The sequence below is a fragment of the Lycorma delicatula genome, chromosome 8 (genome assembly GCF_047948215.1).
Source record: "Lycorma delicatula isolate Av1 chromosome 8, ASM4794821v1, whole genome shotgun sequence".
NCBI classification, from domain to species: domain Eukaryota; kingdom Metazoa; phylum Arthropoda; class Insecta; order Hemiptera; family Fulgoridae; genus Lycorma; species Lycorma delicatula.
Window position 1 is genome coordinate 38,944,422 of NC_134462.1, and position 15,795 is coordinate 38,960,216.

A 15,795-nucleotide genomic window follows, 5' to 3' on the forward strand; every position below is an offset into this window, starting at 1 on the left:
GAGTACAAAAAAATTGGAACATAATGAAATACATAAATATACGCGTACATACTACGATTATACTAAAGTTAGAGATACAGTTTAATTATAACACGCTTTTTTTAATATATACGTAATATAAATCTTCCTGATTCAAAGGAAAAAATATTGCAGCATTAACTTTTGTAGAAATGGATTGCAAACCAAAAGCGTTACTATGTTTGACGGTGACAAAACTGACGGTTGAAAACGTTTTAAAATTTGTATAAAAAACTTCGTTAAATTTTAATCAAGTTTTATTTGCGACAAACGTCATTCAGTTTGCATTATCAAGAATTTTTAGCATACTTAACATTTAGTATTTAGAGTTGACAAATTAGATAGACAGTTTTTTAATTCCATTAAATAAAATAATATTTTAATAAAATCTGAAGAAATCCTGCTGTCCTATATAAGATATAATTATTGATTGATCAAAAAATATCAGTTGATTTTTTTTTTTTTTTATTTATTAATATTTTTCTTAAATCAAAAAAAAAATTTAATAATAATTACAAATTTTTTTATATATGAATAAAGAAATTTTGAACGAATTTAATTTGACTGAATTCATCTAAGGCAAGTTTTGAGGGAGTGTGTATCTTAAGGAACTGAACCTATTAATTTGTTTTTATTGGAGATTGAAGGACCGCTGTGTCTTAAAGTGGTGAATTTCAGTTTTTTATAATATATACAGAATGTATCACGGACAATTAATTCTTCACGAGAATGTATTTTTGTTTTGTATACAATATTTTTCATCCATCCCCAGACGCAAAAAGGTATTAGAAAAGGCGATCTTTTTTACCAGGAATGTGGACCCTCACGACCGATACATTTCTACATGGAAATTATGATTTAAATAAGTGGAAACGGCCCAAGAGAAGTAGGGAGGCGTGCCATTTTGCTGTCTCTTACTGCCTCTTTCTGCTGTATACTTTGCCTCTCAGCGCTAGAGGAAGATCTTCAAGCAGCTGCTGCAATTCATTTTGAAAAAATGCTAGTAGACCTCGGCATTTAACCGGCGAGGTAATATGAACAGTCCAAACAGCTGATTGTGAAGAAGGCTACACAATATATTGATGCTCAATCGGTGTTGAAAATTGTTTTTTACCGTTTCATGAGGATTTACTTCTGTCCATGTATGCTCCAAACCGGGAATGCGAAACTTCGATCATCTTCGTGTATTGCAATGTTCATGTAATACAAAAATTCGAAAGACGTCGAGTATTAACGCCTGGTTATGATCTGATCTGATTCTTCGTAGCAGGTACGAATAGTAGGTAGTAAACCTGTTTCCCGAATATTTTGCGAAAAGTCAGGCTAAATGTTTTTGGATATGGAATCCTACTATTAGGAAAACGTATTTCACATTCTACTGCAGGAGCTGTAGCATTACCATTAAAAAATAAATTACCCAAAATGAATACCATATCAGTATATTCCTCTGTTGTAAATAAGTACGACATTACTTAAATGGCAAACCGATTCAAACTAAAATTCACAGAATACCTTTGCTAACGACAGCATAGTTCACAGTACAGTACGATATACTTAACGTACCAAACAGAATTACTTAAACACTAAGACAGCATTTAGCATTGTTGATCAGCTATTGTTATTTTATTGGCTACTTAGAAACAATAATTTTTCAAATAATTTATAGTATTTCTGTCATTAATAAAAAAATGACTCTGTAATTTTTATTTTACAATTATGTAATTTCCAGTTTTTTTAACGTTTAAACAGTAAATTTTCTTTAGGCAAATTTTTTACATCACCAAAAAGAATTTGTTTTTTTTTTGTTTACATTAAATAACTACTTTTCCGACAAATGTAGTAACGTACTGTTTATAAATAAAATTATAATTTTTCTAACTTTTCTTTGAGTTATTAAAGTTATCTTACACAATTTTGATCAAAATTAAATACTACTCTGGAACATATTTTATTCGATCTTTCAGGTCAAAGACCATATGAAGTTAGTAATTCTGCTCCTTAATTAACGGCCTAAAAATTTCAGTACGATATCATTTCACCGGGGTAGTAGAAATCGGTGCAAAATATTTTACTAGCCGTAACTCCCAAACGAAGCACTTATGACATATGTTTATATGAACGTTTTCCATTAGTTTTACAAGTAAAGAATAGGTTATGAAAATCCCGGGAGAACTTCATGATATATTCTGTATATTAATTTGTAACATGTAATTTAATAAAATAGTCAAACCAAAAAAAAAAGAAAGAAATAAGAATAATAATACTAGATTTGTGGTTGTCATTTATCAAACTGTCATTCAGTAGCCCCTAAGTCAAGCACATGGAGACGTATAAAACCTTCGGACGTCCCTGCTGTTACCAAGCAGATTGATTGCTAAGTGGTTGACGTAATTTTCAAGTCGTTGTTGGTATTTAACTCTACGCATAACCTCATGAACCTCATGAACCAGATATTCATGATTCCATCATTCCGTGTGAACCATGGTGCCTCTGTAATTGTACTCGTTTCTTTCTTCTGGAAGCATTGTGTGATCTCTATGCTTTTAATACTTGCTATTCCCCACAACTCAACATAAGTCCAGATTGGTTGTAGGATAACTTTTTTGTTTTTAAAAAGCGTGGTTGTATGCATGAACAATGTTTAATATACATTTTAAATAAATCATGAAAAATACTTGGCCTGATGGATTTTACATATGTATGCCTGTGTAAAAAAGTTTGATGCTCAAAAATCTCCAAACTACTTCATCATTTTCATTGAAATTTAAATATGCATGTTAAAATTTGATGAAAATTGGTTGAGTCGTTCCTGATTATTTTCTGAGTCGTTCTTGTCCGGATCAGTGTCAGTTGATCTCGGTTGGACTACTTCTGAAGTCTGAATATTTTTATAGTTTTTACTGTGGGACTTTGATTATCTCTAGTAAAAACACAAGAGTGCTAATCGGAATTCTGTTTTGCGCATAAGATTACTTTTTTATTCAGAAATTTTAAACACAATTCATATGTACAAAATCATTCTTATTTATTTATTTAAATGAATTTTAAGGCAAGAAATACTCTATTTTAAAGATTAAAGAGGTAGCGTCGCCGCGTATGTGTCAAGTTGTCTTGACAGAAGGGGCGCCGGCGATGTCCCTCGATCATAATCTTTTTTTTATTGAAAAGATAACTTATAGTATTAATTTTGATCAGAGTTATATTGTTAATATATTAAACAGATTTAATTTTATTGTAATAGAACTATAATGAAAATAAAATTTTATTAAAGTTAAAGAGAAATAAGTAAGATAAACGTACTATTTACTTAACTAATATTTATTAGGTAATAAATCTTGAAACCAATTTCAAACCTTTCAAGTATAAGAAGTTTTAATTTATCCTAAATTTTCAAAACTAATACTCAGATTAAAATATGAACGCTAAAACATTAATCATTCATCATTAAACTTTTAACTAATTATAAACTCTAAATAAAAATTTTGTAATTTTTGAAGTTGTTAATTACTAATCTTTATTCTCAAACAAAAGTAATTTTGCTAATTTTAATTAAAATAAATACATTTCCTAAGGAATTCTTTTTTTTGTAGATAATAATAATATTAATTACAATTCGTATATGATCCCATCTATATCGTGAGTAGTTAGCATAATTACTGATCAATCGTAATGACAAAACTGTTTTATAGTGCTTCAGGACACTAGTTTGCATACAGTGAATGTGTAATCATTAATAATTAGTTGGATTTGCATTATCAGAAGTCCTTTAGCGGAGTTAATGATATCATCTCAGATACGATTGTCCTAAAATTTAGTGAGACTAAACAGTATAACTTCAAAATAGTATCCAGCTTAGTGCTTATTTCTAATTAATAAAAAAACATAAAATTTAAAAGAAAATCTGGAGAATAAATCTGTAGTAATAAAAAAAAAGTTGTAATATTTAAATCGATAGGAAATATTTCTTTTTATTGATTTCCGAACAACCTGCTTTAATATAATCTAATTGGTTTTTTTATCTTTCAGAATTAATATGAAAACAGTTCAATTATTTTTTTCATGGTTTGATTTTAGTGGTTTCGGGGTCTGGGGGATGCAAAACGCGAAGATATATCGAAATTTTTCGGAAGTCGAATCATGGTACCCATAACAATAGGTAACTTTCTTATGAAATCTACCTAAAAATGATGAAAGAGCGTAAAAAAAAATGGTAAAGTATATGTAACGAATTTGAAATTAAAGAATCAAATAGATAATAAAATATACTTCATATCCGAGTTTACTAGTGAAGAATAATGACACTTCTAGAAAATGCAGTCAGTTTAGCCTTATGTCATATCGTAAATTTCCTGCAAAGTGATCTGGGTGGTAGTTAAGATTGTTCATCTTTGAACTGAAACGTTGTATCTCCTCCCTCACGGACCTTAAACGGAAGTAATCCTGGATCCCATTGTTCTTTGTAAACTAACTCTCTTATACACCTTGTAAACTTATTCTGAAACCGCTGTAAGATGTCCACAATGCTTCTAGTCGCGGTGCCCCATAGGTTGAGATGGGTTTTAGAATTATTGAATACACCAGCAGCTTATTAGGCAAGGACAAACTGGAATGTCTGCCCAACAGCCAAAACATTTCCTTGAATTCTACCTCACATTGCCTTCTCTTCTCTCTTATATAAACTTTCCACGATACTTGACAATCTTCAAGTATCGAGGTGTAGACCTAGATAACTCATAATCAGTTTGCGAAATTACAAAGCCATCACGATGGATCCGAGCAGTCACCTCTCCTCATCAAGAATGCCACATGGTTCGATTTACTTAATTAACGCATACCCTACATGTACTCAACCATCTGTTGATTAAATCCAAGTCAAATTGTCGGCTATTCGATGATGTAGAGGTCTGGCATCGAGTATAGATGTGTCAAAGATTTAAAAGACATGAACTTTTCTATTCAGAGTAGTTCACGAATAATATAATAAACTTTCAGAGTATGATGTTCTGCTGCGGAATATAAAAAAGAAAATTCACATAAAGATAGATTCGGAAACGCTTCGTTATCGAGTGTCGGCTGGCAAAATATTTCGCCCTGCTTCCTGCGTCTTTGGTAAAATTAAACCAGACTGTAATTCTTGGAACCCAAACTACCGGGTAAATTTAATAATTTTACATGAAATATCCCATGAAAAATTGAAAAGAATAGATCCCAGAACTTTATTTTTTTGTTTTTGAGAAATCCGGGATAAAAAAAAAAAGGTTGGGGTTGAAAAATATGTCATTCTAAGATTGGAGTAAAATAATTTATTACTTCAAGTTTTGTTTTAAATCATTTCTTTTTAATATTATCAATAAATTGTTAAAAATAATTTTCTGGTAACACCTGTTTAGTAAAGAGTACATAACTTTTATAGTTTATTACCGCAAATATTATTCTACTCTATTTAGTATTTCTGAACCGCTTTAATTCATACCGTTCCTAATAAACATCAATAACTAATAAAAATATATATCTGTCGGAATTTTAATCGAAAACGTTTGAAATAATTTTTTTTTTTAAGAAAACGTTTTTAGAAAATAAAGGATATTAATTATTTTACTTGTATCATACCTAACAAAAGATAATTAATATTCTTAAAACGTTTGGAATAATATAAATAAATAATTTTACTACTTACATTGATATATATTTCTAGATGAATTTGACGTTTAAAAATTTGCATCGTAACTACATGAAATCATCAAGCACGATGTAATTTTATTTTCCATTCTTTTAAGTATTGATAGATTAAATATAATCTAACATCTGAAATTAAACATTAAAAAGGAAGAAGAAGAAAACTATTGATAAAATCACGTTTTTAGATAGATTTAAAAACCATCTGAAAAGCGCAATTTTTCTTTAATTATTCATGAATTGTATTATTTACCTACATAACTTCTTTTTTTATCATCCTTGTCCAATTCGATCGATTTTGAACAGTCTTAAACTTACCGGCCATTTTCAGGTAATGTATATATATATATATATATATATATTTCAGACAAGAATGATTATTTTTAAAAAACAAACATGTTCTTATTAGAAGTACGGAAAGAAAAATATTTTCATTAATTAAAAATTACTATTATATTTATTTAGGGGATGAAGTAATTTCAAAAGAAATTTGTGATGAAAGTATTCCACGCTAATATGGTTTTAAACACAGTTACTTCATTGTCTAAGTAAACTAATCGTTAATGTATTTTTCTTTCCCCACCAGCTATTATTACATAGAACTTTCTTTTGTCAAATCCAATTTCATATTTGTAGTAAAAATTACTATTTTTAATTCCTATACATACTGCTTATTTAAATAATCAATTAAATTTTATGTTTAATTTTGAGTAATAACTCTTCCTGTCTTACCTATTACTTAAAAAATGGAAATTAACAGAAAACCAATCTTCTGAAAGCACCCAAATTAATTAAGAATTATAGAAAAAAATTATTGTTAGGAAGCTAATGGAAAAGCTTTTCTGCGCATTTTACTCGTGTCTAAATTGAAGTTTATTCATTTTTCGGTATTAAAGAAATATGTTTGGCTTTTTTAAGACAAATTTATATATTAAATGAGATTGCTTAAAGTAATTGAAAAAATAAAAGGAAATAATTCAAAATCATTGTCGATTTGTAATTATATTGAAATAAATTATAATTAAGTTTAAAACTCTAGCTATTTTAGCAAAATATATTACGCGTCTCTCGCAGAAAAAAAAGTGTAATATAAAAGTGTAATAAGTGTAAAAAAAGTGTAAAAAAAGAAATATCTCACATATATCAGTAGCTGAAAAAAAGTGTCATGTTCATATAAGATTACACCTTATACTTATCAAAGCGATAGTTTCGCTTTCTTTGTAAAGCTTTTAGTATTAACTTTAAAGCGGATTCGACTCTTTTTTTTTAACAGTTACATAAAATTCTCAACAGATTTAATGAAGATTCTTCTTTCATTTTGAATACTTTTTCTTCCCATTATTAATTTAAATTAAGAAAATATGTAGATAACGCGTTAAAGGGGTTAACAAATAGTTCAGTATATCATATCTTTACTAAAACCTATAATATCCATATTTTTAAACAGTCATCGCATTGAAAAAAACCATCAAAAAATTTTTTAAAATAATTAAATAGTATGTGAAACTCTTTTCTCAAATATACTTTTTCATTATATAAATTTCTTAATGTAGTATGGAACGTTGAAATTCCTCTACTAAGAAACGTCGAGATGATTTTTTTCCTGTAATTTTAAATTCCTGCATTCATTCATTAAATAAATTTAAATTGATAAATATAACATAGAAAAAACCACTTTAAAAACCGTATAAATTTCAAAAACTTTCATTCAGAGCAATTTGTTGTAACATTAGTTTCAAAGTTAAAGATTTGAAAGGCAAGTTTTTTCTTTCGTGACTTCAAGTATTTAGAATATAAACAAATCTTATAAAACTTAATAGGTTGGTTATTTCTTAAACTTCCTTATGTAAAATGAAAAATAAACTCCCCCGCTAGATTTAAATGAATAAGAGGGTAACTGGAAATGAACATTTTTATTTAAGATATTTTACTTATTAATAAGATAGTCTGCACATAATGGACTTAGAGCAATTTAATACTAAAAGTTGGAAGTTAATATTAAACGTTAATTTTACCCCTGTAAACGAAAGCAGCGGGAGTTTGAAATAGATTAACAAACAGTAGCTCGTTTTGCGGTCGGACAATTATTGTTTAATCAGCGCGATACAAATTTTACTGACTGTGAGGTTTTAATATTAGGCTGCAGTAAATTCGTTTACCTTTTAATATCCATTTATATTAATAATAACAATTTAGTTGATATCATGCAATATCCACTGTTTTGTACTGCACTGCGGAAGATTACTAGTTATCAGATTTTATATTTAAATAATCGATTAAATTATTATCAGAACCCATGTTAGGTTGGTGATATTGTTTTAAAATAGTCATTTTTATATTACAGTAAAATTTACAAACAAAACGTAAAAGCAAATAATGTGTATGCGTAAAACCTATATGGCATTTTACTAAAAACAGTGTTTTCAGTTTCCTTTTTGCATTATGAAAGGTCTGCAATTTTTATAAATGAAGGTTCAATTTTATTATTAAGTTGAAATTATTATTACTATTTACCAATAGAAAATGGCTCTGTAAATTTGTCCTCAAAATTTCTCATACTCTCCTCTTTAACAAAAACCAAAACTCTATAAATTCATATAGAGTTTACATATGAAACTTTGGATCACTTTTAGGAATATGCTTAATAATTCAAATTATCTCAGGACTATTTCTAGCAATACATTATTCACCAAGAATTGATAAAGCCTTTAAAAGAATTGTACACATTACCCGAGAGGTAAATTACGGATGAATAATTCGAAACATCCACGCAAATGGTGCATCACTATTCTTTATTCTAATTTTTATACACACAGGACGAGGAATATATTATGGATCATTTAAATTAAAAAAAACATGAATATCAGGATCATTAATTCTTTTAACATTAATGGCAACAGCATTTATAGGATATGTACTACCATGAGGTCAAATATCCTTCTGAGGAGCAACAGTAATTACTAATTTAATTTCAGCAATTCCTTATATAGGAGAAATAGTAGTACAATGAGTATGAGGAGGATTCGCTGTAGACAACCCCACACTTAATCGATTCTTTACATTCCACTTTATTTTACCATTCATATTATCAATAATAGTAATACTACATTTAATATTCCTGCATGAATCCGGATCATCTAATCCACTAGGAATAAAAAACAACATTGACAAAATCCCATTCCACCCATACTTTACAACAAAGGACATCTTAGGAATAGCAATAACAATAATTATTTTTACAATAATAATTAATTTAAACCCATTCCTAACTATAGACCCAGAAAATTTTACTCCAGCAAACCCACTAAGAACACCCCCACACATTCAACCAGAATGATACTTTTTATTCGCATACGCAATTCTACGATCAATCCCTAGAAAACTGGGAGGAGTGGTAGCACTAATAATATCAATTCTAATTATTATATCAATACCATTTTCAATAAAAATAAAATTTCAAACAAGATCATTCTACCCAATAAATAAAATAATATTTTGAATCATAGTAAATACATTTATTCTACTTACATGAATTGGAGCACGACCAGTAGAAGAACCATACATTATTACAGGTCAAATCTTGACCACAATTTACTTCTCATTCTTTATTATCCATCCCATGTCTACAAAAATATGAGATAAATTGTAAATTTCAAGTTAATAAGCTAAAAGCAATATAACTTGAAATTATAGGAAAGTATAAAATACTATTAACTTTTTTTTCACCTTAAAATAATGAAAAACAAAAAAATCCTAAAAAAAATAAAAACCAAAATATAATTTAAAGTAACAGGCAAATAACTCCTTCAACATATATATATCAACTTATCATAACGATAACGAGGAAAGGAACCACGAACCCATACAAAAAAATAAATAAGAAACACAACCTTAATAAAAAAAAAAAAATTTATACAATCACCCCCTAAAAACACTAAACAAGTAAAAAATCTCATAAATATCATATTTCTATATTCAGACAAAAAAAATAAAGAAAATCTAAATGATCTATATTCAACATTAAATCCAGAAACTAATTCTGACTCACCCTCAGAAAAATCAAAAGGAGAACGATTAGTTTCAGCTAAAATACAAGAAAGAAAAATTATAAATAAAGGAAAAGAAAAAAAAATAAATCAAACATCAAACTGAAAATAACAAAAATAATTTAGATTAAAAGACTCACAATATAAAATAAAACAAAAAATAACTAAAAAAAAAACAACTTCATAAGAAATTCTTTGAGAAATTCTACGTATACAACCCAATAAAGAATAAACAGAATTAGATGATCAACCGGCAATTATAATAAAATAAACCCCTAAACCAGAACAACAAAAAAAAAAAAAAAGACAATAAGAAAATCCTACAAAATTAAAACTAAAAGGAAATATTAATCAAAAAATTAAAGAAACGGAAAGACCCAAAATAGGTACAAAAAAATAAATTAAATAATTTCCAAAGACAAGAAAATAAAATTCCCTTCTAAATAACCTTAAAGCATCTCTAAAAGGCTGTAATAAACCAAACAAACCAACCCTATTAGGACCCCTACGAAATTGAATATAACCCAAAACCCTACGTTCAAATAAAGTAAAAAAAGCAACACCCAAAAGAACAAAAATAAATAAAAAAAAAGAACTAAGAATAAACATTTACTAACTGTAAAAATACATTATTAAATTCTAAATTTAAAGCACTTAAATCTGCCAAATTAGTAAATAAATTATTATATTACCAAAAATCCTTTCGTACCAATCAGAATAAATTTAAAGAAGATAGAAACCAACCTGGCTCACGCCGGCTTGAACTCAGATCATGTAAAATTTTAAAGGTCGAACAGACCTAAAACTGTAAAACCTACCCCACAGAAACTTTTAATCCAACATCGAGGTCGCAAACAAATCTATCAATAAGAACTCTCCAGATTTATAACGCTGTTATCCCTAAGGTATCTTAATCTTTTAATCAAAATAAAGGATCAAACAGACATAAAAAAATGTAAAAAAAAAATAAAGATTAAAATTTTATTTGTCACCCCAACAAAATTTAATTCATAAAAATTTTAAAAATAAACTAAAAAAAAAAAATCAAAAATAAAATAAAGATCTATAGGGTCTTATCGTCCCTCTTCAAAATTCAAGCTTTTTAACTTAAAAATAAAATTCAAATTAAATTACAAAAATAAAGTATAATTTTCGTCAAACCATTCATTCCAGACCTCAATTAAAAGACTAATTATTATGCTACCTTAGCACAGTCAAAATACTGCGGCTATTTAAATCATTGAGCAGGTCAAACCTTAAATAAATTACAAAAGGACATGTTTTTGATAAACAGGCGAAATTATTTCTTGCCTAATTCATAAATGAAATTTTTAAATCTACTAATTTAATCATAATTAAAAATAAAAAAATTAATTTAAATCCAGTAAAAAAATAAATATAAAAAAAAAGAATATTTTAATCTACAACGAACTTTAAATGATGAAAGATTCTAATCCAACAAGAAAAAGAAAAAAAATAAATTATATACATAAAAAAGAGCTTATCCACCTTAATATAAAATTTCAAAATGAAAAAAAAAAATAAAATTAACAAAAAGAAATTCTCGATTGAATCAATTTACCAGATAACCAGATATAAAAAGAAATGAATTTCATATCAAAACAATCCCAAACTTATAAATAATTATTCCACAATAAAATACAGATTAAGATAGATCTTCACTATTCGGGAAAAAAAAATAAATTTAAAAAATTAATTAACCCTGATACAAAAGGTACTAAAAAAAATTATTATTCTAAAATAAAATTTAATTATCCAACACTGTACAATTAACTAAATTAAAAAAAATCAAATAAAAAAAAAGAAAGACACAAAAAAAATTTTTTTAAAAAAAAAAAAAAAAAAAAAAAAAAAAAAAACCTATCAGACTCAACTGAATTGAACAGTAATAAATCTTATTGTAAATAAGAATAAACCAAAGTCCGATTCTAGATACACTTTCCAGTACATCTACTTTGTTACGACTTATCTCAATTTATGAGAGTGACGGGCGATATGTACATAATTAAGAGCAAAATTCAAAAATTTTATTAAAAAAAATTACTATTAAATCCAAATTCAGATTTAATCAAATTAAAAAATCAAAAAACAAAAATTAATGTAACCCATAATAACCTTCTTATAACTGCATCTTGACCTAACATAAATCTTAAAAAAGAAAAAGAAAATAAACTTTCGTTACACTCAACGACAGAGATATACAAGAAAAAAAAGGTACAAAAAATCGTGGAATATCATTTAAATTACAGGTTCCTCTAAAAAGATTTAAAAACCGCCAGATCTATTAAATTTCAATTATAAAAAATATACTACCTTAGAAAAAAATTACTAATTAAGAATAACAGGGTATCTAATCCTGGTTTAAACTCAAACTTACATAGAAAAAAAAAAATTTATTATATAAATTTCACCTAAATACAAAATATTAAAACTAAATAAGACTAAATTCTAAAAAAATTAACTTGAACCTGAGGAATAACCGCAAATGCTGGCACAACATTTTTTGGTTCTAAAAAATATAACTTAAATTAAAAAATTAAATTAAAAAACCTTAACACTGAAAATAAAAATAAACCATTAAGGATATTTAACCTAACAAAAATTTACATGCGTTATAAATTTAAAGCCAAATTTTAAAACAAAAATCAAATTTTTTTTAAAATAATATTTTAAAGGAACCTTAAATGAAATTTTACAAACAAAAAACCAAATAAATTACATTTAAAAAAGGATCTTCTCCCCTGTAAAAACATAACTTCAAGCTACCCCTAACTGAAGTTAAATTAATTATAGCTTAAAACAGTTAATAAAATCATAAGCTAATAATTTAAATGAAAATATTAGATAAAGCTACCCCTAACATTACCTAATTGAAATAAGAAACAGTAATTAAATTAATAAAAAGTGAACTTAAAAGTTGATATTCAAAGCCACAAAAATATTAGATAAAGCTACCCCTAACATTACCTAATTGAAATAAGAAACAGTAATTAAATTAATAAAAAGTGAACTTAAAAGTTGATATTCAAAGCCACAAAAATATTAGATAAAGCTACCCCTAACATTACCTAATTGAAATAAGAAACAGTAATTAAATTAATAAAAAGTGAACTTAAAAGTTGATATTCAAAGCCACAAAAATATTAGATAAAGCTACCCCTAACATTACCTAATTGAAATAAGAAACAGTAATTAAATTAATAAAAAGTGAACTTAAAAGTTGATATTCAAAGCCACAAAAATATTAGATAAAGCTACCCCTAACATTACCTAATTGAAATAAGAAACAGTAATTAAATTAATAAAAAGTGAACTTAAAAGTTGATATTCAAAGCCACAAAAATATTAGATAAAGCTACCCCTAACATTATCACAACCTTTTACAAAAATGGTTTAAATATAAAAACGAATGTAAAAATTTTCATTCAAAAGTCACACAAACATAAATAATTAAACTAAATTTCATAATTTTTTTACAAAAAAAAAAATGACGGTTCTAAGTACTTAAAAATGAACTTAAACAGAAAATGATATTGATATTACTAACAAAAAGTATTATAATAATAAATTTGTTTTTAAAAGACCAAAATAAATATTTAAATAAAACATATGTAATTATCTTATTAAACTAAACCTCAAATTTAAATTTAGACCATGAGGTTTTTTTTTTTTTTTTTTTTTTTAATAATTATATATTTTTATATATACTTATTATAATATAATTATATTCCTTAGGTTTTTTAAACTTTAAAATTTATTAAAATGAATAAAATTATTTTTAATAAAATCATATTTAATTTAATTAAAGGTTGTTTTTAATTAAATCCTTATAAACTAATTATTTAATTAAAAATAAGAATTATTTTTATTAAATATCTAATTGATGCATTTAATTAAATAATTTATTTTAGATGATTATCTTTACAAAAACTATTTTACATTTAATTAAAAATCTATATTATATTAAGATTCTTAATTGAATATAAGAGGTTATTTATTATATAATAAATTTTTTAATTTATACACTATATATACTATATATATATACACTATGTATATATATATATATATACACTATATATACACTATATATATATATATATATATATATATATATATATACACACTATATATATATATATATATATATATATATATATATATATAGTGTGTGCGTGTGTGCGCGAGCGCGTGTTTTAATTCAAAAATTCACTGTTTGAACTTTTTTATGTTTTATCGTCCATCATTCAGTTTTGATCTCATCGTTTTTTTTTTTTGTTTTTTTTTTTGGCGCACAACGAGGTATCTGTCATCAGCGTCCAGACACAATATTTATATAGTAGACTAGCTCCCAGGCGCAGCGCTATATGGTTACTTGCGTTTCCCGTGGTGGTCAATCTTTTTATTTTATATTTATTAGTCAAGTAACCGGAGACAGGTGCAGTCAGTCACACATACAGTAACGGTGGCATATCGCATTTCCCGTTGCTCAATTGTTTCAGTCGAGCGGGATTGATCTGTGCGTATTCGGTCGCTTTCTAAACGTATTTCCCGTTGCTCAGTTGTTTTAGTCGAACGGGATTGGGCTGTGTGTATTCGGTCGCTTTCCAATCTTGACTGTCTTTCGTCTTCAGTCTCTGCCGCACGAACAGTTTTCATCATACGTGTTTTTTTTTATATTTCCCCAAATTGAAGAATGTATTTTAGGCATCGTATGATGTTTTCAAAAAAGATCACAGAATTTAAAAGATTGCAGTTAAATGCTTTACACACTTTAAATTAGTAAAATACATGATAAACAAAAGCAGCTATTTATTTAAGGTTTTTTTTTAACAGCTGTAAAAAATTTTAAATGAATGAATCGTAAAAATTACATATGCATGTGCGCTAAATCAATTGGAACTTAGGAATACGTTAAAATCTCAGCCCTTTTCAAAATTAATCAATTCAATGTTGAAATAAATGTTAGCTAAAAATTAAATTTTTCTTGAAAATCAAAGTAATTTTGAAAATTAAATAAGCTTTAAGGATAAAGTGTTTCATATTTCGTTGTAAAATTTCGTTATGTCGGAGGTCCAAAAAAATTAGCGTATGTTCACCGCAGGGCTTCAAAGTGTAGGTGTGCAAAATTTTAGACAAATCTGTCCGGTAGATCTCGAGTTAAGTTGGAACAGACAGACAAACAAACATTGATTTATATATATATATATATATATAGAAGATAAATAAATATTAAAAATTAAATTAAAAACTAAAACCCAGTATATAAAACCACAATCCGTACGCTAAACGTGAAATAAAACCACGATGAAATATTACAATAATAAGCTAACTTAAAACAATAATATTACCATTTTCCATATGCTAAATGGCATAAATAACTGAAACTAAAAAGGAGGTCTCATCATGGATAACGATATACTAAACTAGTAAAATGTAAATGGGTTGAATTCCCATTTCCTGGGTGGTAACCCCAAAACACTTCTTCAAGAGGTTTGCTTGATTCGTTTCATATTCTCTTTACTGGAGGGCGGTCGCTTGCTAAAAATCCTTTTTTTTATATTTTATCGTTCCTCTTTGATTATATTCCATGGATTTCGGTTACATATCCACAAAATTTGTAATAAAATTTTAAGAACCAGTTTCATTAACATTTTCGTCATTAATTTTTTTTTTTAATATTTATTTTACCTAAGTTTTTTCCACAACATAAATACCTAACTAAGAACTCTTGTTTATTTCTCACCGAAAGGATTTATTAAAAGCTCCGCCTGGGCTAAGATGCTTATCTTGTATTGCGGATTCTTCTAATTCAGGCGTGGTCAACAGGTTTTGTCTCCGGGCCGAATTAAAGAGAAAACTTTTTTCACGGGCAAAACGAAATATTCACATTAATAGATGTTAAATACAAAAACGATGAATAAATGTAAGTAATTTAGTACAACATATTATCAACAAAAAAAAACTAATGTGACGTGTTAAGTTTTTTAAATTTCCGTATTTTCCATCATGCTTATAAAAAAAGCTAATATTT

General features: G+C 26.7%; 1 protein-coding gene and 1 pseudogene across 1 annotated transcript in view; both read left to right on the forward strand.

The window, feature by feature from the left end:
- The window catches only part of Dscam2 (Down syndrome cell adhesion molecule 2), a 462,957-nt gene that overhangs the window by 106,953 nt on the left and 340,209 nt on the right, over positions 1-15,795 (forward strand). The gene's annotated exons all lie outside the window — the stretch shown is intronic.
- LOC142328977 (cytochrome b-like) lies at positions 8,309-10,823 on the forward strand (annotated as a pseudogene).